The following is a 4,262-nucleotide window of genomic DNA, read 5'->3' as shown; positions in this document are numbered from 1 at the left end:
GAACTGTATCCATTCAATTTGGGTCGAGAAGTGGTGTGTGCCTTAGTGACTTGTTTTCTGGGATTTCGTTTACCAGCCGATTCCTTGTGGACTCTTTACGATCAGTACTTACCACCCCAATGGCCTTAAATGGTCACGAAAGACTCCTTCTGCTTAAAGTCTTGCGTTTTCATCTGGATACTTCTCGACCTCAACAGGAAAAAAAGATTCGTCAACTTTTAACTTCCGAAGACGTGTATGATGATGTATGTGTAGCTTGTGACTTACACCCCCATTGGACAGATGTTCGTGACTGGAAAAAGGGGGGGTTTTGAGGCATGGACCCAAGAAGTGGCCCAGCATGCACGAGAGTTGTTCAAGGAAAAAAGTTACTTTTCAACCTGTGTTAGAGACAGTGCCAGAAGAACCCGTCACCCAGGACAGGACTGTCGTGGACATGCCTGAAAGACCCTTTCGGGAGGACACTTGCGTGACCTTACCCCCTATAGAACTGGTTAGAACATTACCCAAAACATGTTGTACAGACACTTGTTTCTATTCCACGTTGATGGTTTTGATGTGCCTTTTATCGTTGTATTTAAGCCTTTGGCTTTTATGTATTTTTGTCTTTCGTATTCATGTTTAAAACATTCAATAAACGTGTCCTGAAAAAAGTATATAAACTCTCGTCTTATTTGTTTTCGTGTCACAAGTGACATTCCTAACACTATGGCTACCTCTGCTGTCTCTGCTCCCTCTTCCTCTACTGTCAAAGTCATCGACGAACACCTAGATCGTGCCAGTTGGGAGGTTTTGTATCTTCGCCATCCCTTTAACATGCTCATTGCTGGACCTAGCGGTTCAGGCAAAACCTAATTCGTCAAACGTTTGATCGAACATAAACATCATCTGATCGATCGACCACCGCAACGCATCGTGTGGTGTTAGAAAGAGTGGCAATCGGCGTACAGCCTCTTGCGAGAAAGTATAGGCGATTCCATCGTGTTTGTGGAAGGCATTCCTAAAGAAGACGACAGCATCGTCTCTGACTCCCGTCAAACCCATTTGGTCATTTTCCACGATATGTTAGGAGAAGACGAAGAAGAAATTAAACTGTGGTTCACGCGCAAAGGGCATCACCGTAATGCCAGTGTCGTTTACATCACCCAAAATTTGTTTCAACAAAGTAAAGCCCATCGCACCATCAGTCTCAATGCGCATTACGTGGTCTTGTTTAAAAGCCCTCGAGATAAATCGCAAGTGCAAGTCTTAGCCAAACAGTTAGGGACGCCTTGGCTGACTCAGGCGTAGGACGATGCCACTCAAACTCCACACGCCTATTTACTCGTCGATTTGAAACCTACGACCCCCGATGATTTGCGATTTCGTACCCACTTGTTTCACCACTGGTCCCAAGACGGAGGGCCTGTCCTGTACACGTATCCGTCCTCGACTTGATTTCATTCCACAAAAAAAATCTATAAAAACCTCAGACACTTTTCGTCTGTCTCACACAGTTTGAACATGACGCCCTTCAGTCGCATCTTCCCGTCAAATTGATTCGTGCCTTGTATGGCATCAGTCGAGAAAAAAATCCACAAACACGAGCTCGTGTCTTAGAAGCTAGTCTCAAAAAAGTCTTACGATGGTTCACGGTGACTGCACGTCAATTACTACAAGGGATCATTCAGATTCCTCATCAAACCAAACGCTTTTTTGATCGAAACAAAGTCGCTTTGACCAGCTGGCCGATCCTCGTATCGACACTCAAACCAAAAAACAAATCATTTTGAAACCTGGAGGGAGCGGTACTCTAGGAGGGGTCATCATTCGCTCTCTCTTAAGATGGGATCCTAATGCTCCCAAACTTCTCCCCAAGAAAAAAGTCAAACGAAGCTCCAAGAAGAAGAAAAAGAGCCACGGTGTCAAGACCAAGTCCCCAAGAAGACCCGTGTCTCCAAGAACTTCTCTAGTGGCGGGACCCTCCTCTTACCAGTCACCACCCCGGAAAAAGAAAAGAAGCCCCCAGAAAAAGAAACAGAAAAAGTCCCCAGAAAAAGAAAAGTCCACAGAAGAAAACTAGTCGCAAGAGAGGCACTACGGCCCGTACGCAACCTTACACTCGCAAACCACGACCTGCAACGGCGGTGACCGCGTCTCCGGTAGCCTCAGGTTCATTCACTTCCCCGTTGATGACACCAAGAACTGAAGAATACATGGAGACGTTGATCACACCAAGAACGTCTCCGTTAATGACCCCAAGAACTTCTCCAGTGATACGGCCCTCCAATTTAGTGTCAGTGGCCGCGGCTCACAAAATACCTTCTGCCAAAATCAAGGTCCAAGAAAGATCGGGCATGTTACAAAGTTTACTGGGTTTGTCCAGGCAGGAACTGGCTCGATTTAGTCCGTTGCGTACCCCTGCACGACGTGTCATGCCTGTCCTCAAGTTGATACGTCGTAAAGACAGTCAGTGGCGACGCGTTCCAGTATAAAAAAAGGTGTGTGACCAAGTAGGGCATCAGTGTTTTTTGGTGCTGAAGACTCCAAGATGTCACCCTCCAAAAAACATCCCTCTTCTAAACAACCCCAAGGAAAGAAAAGGAAAGGACTACCTCCACGTTTTGGTCTAACATGGGGACATGTTATCTGTCCTGTCCAAAGCTTCTCCACCCCTACGAAAAAAACTTATTCAATCAGCTTCCAATGAGGTCATCGATACCGTGTGCAAATGTTGTTTGAACGTCTTGAAAGGCACGATCCCTTTGTCCAAACACCAGAAACAATGCTTAGGCAAACATCGTCACGTTCTTCGCCAAATGGTTCAAAAGAAAATTCCCATTCGTCAAAAGAAGATGTTGGTCCAACGTGGAGGCATTTTACCCCTCTTGTTAGGCCCATTGCTGAAAGGAGTCTTGGGAACCATGTTGGGAGGACTGGTGGGAGCAAGATAAAAAGGCCTTCGGAAGTCCCAAGATCTCAGAATCGACCCCTGACAACCCCATGGAAGGACGAAAACTAGCTTTAGTGCCTTACAAACGATGGATGGAATACCATCGCTGGCAAGAACAACGCACCCAGCATTTACCTCCCAATCCCCATCTGAGCGAGATGTCCCAGTTACAACACGAATTGCAGTCCTTGATGGATCGCCAAGATTTGTCCGAAACAGAAAAATCGCAAAAGTACGGTCAACTCTTGCAACGACTGCAACTCTTTCAGCATAAAGCTTTAGACGAAACAGCTCTTCCCACTCTGAAATATTTTAAGACCTTGACGAAAAGTCCAGCACCATCACCAGTACCACCACCACCACTACCAGTGACCAAGACAGAAAAAGGAGAAGAAGAAGGGTTTCAAACTCCACCAGAAAAAGTACGGAAGTTAACAACACCACCTACCTCCAGAATTGGATGGATTAAAAAGATGATGACCACCCCTTCTTCATCACAAGAGAAAAAGAAAGTGAAGACAGAAGTGAAGACAGGAGTGAAGCAAGAACCGATATCCCCTGTTCCGATATCCTCCTCCTCGACACCTATTGCGGTCGCACACGCAGAACATTGCAATCCAAGAAAGTACCCCAAGAGAAAAAGAGTAGCATCTTCCAAGAGTGGGTGCGCCTTATTAACAGACAAACCAACAAATGGAAAAGTGTTAGCCAGCATTTACTACAATCCCTCCCATCCTGCAGGTTACGCAGGAGTTCAAAAATTGTATCGTGCTGCCAAAACGCGACTGAAAAGTCTCCGTTTACCTCAAGTGCAACGATGGTTACAAGAACAAGCTACCTACACTTTACACAAACCCATTCGACGCAAGTTTTCCAAAAGTCGCACCCGAGTGGAAGGCATCGATCATCAATGGCAAGCCGATTTAGCCGATGTCTCTCATTTGGCCAGCTACAATCGTGGCTACAAATATTTGTTTTGTGTCATCGACGTCTTTTCCAAATTTGCCTGGGTCGTGCCCTTGACTTCCAAATCCAGCAGCGAGTTAGTGCGAGCCCTGCAACGGGTGTTGAAACAAAGCGATCGTCACCAAACGGACAAAGGTACAGAATTTCTGAACCAAGCTTTCCAAAAAGAATTAAAGAAACGTGACATTCATTTTTTTTACCACTGAGAATCCCGAAACCAAAGCCAGCATCGTGGAACGTTTTCAACGCACTTTGAAAGAACGCATATGGAAATATTTTACGCATCACTACACTCTGAAGTACATGGACATCTTACCGCACCTGGTGCAAGCGTACAACCAATCTTACCATCGAAGCATCGGAC

This window comes from Sinohyriopsis cumingii, chromosome 7 (genome assembly GCF_028554795.1).
Source record: "Sinohyriopsis cumingii isolate HCF-2022 chromosome 7, ASM2855479v2, whole genome shotgun sequence".
Classification (NCBI taxonomy): Eukaryota; Metazoa; Mollusca; class Bivalvia; order Unionida; family Unionidae; genus Sinohyriopsis; species Sinohyriopsis cumingii.
The sequence above is the reverse complement of the archived record's forward strand: the minus strand, read 5'-3'. Positions refer to the sequence as shown.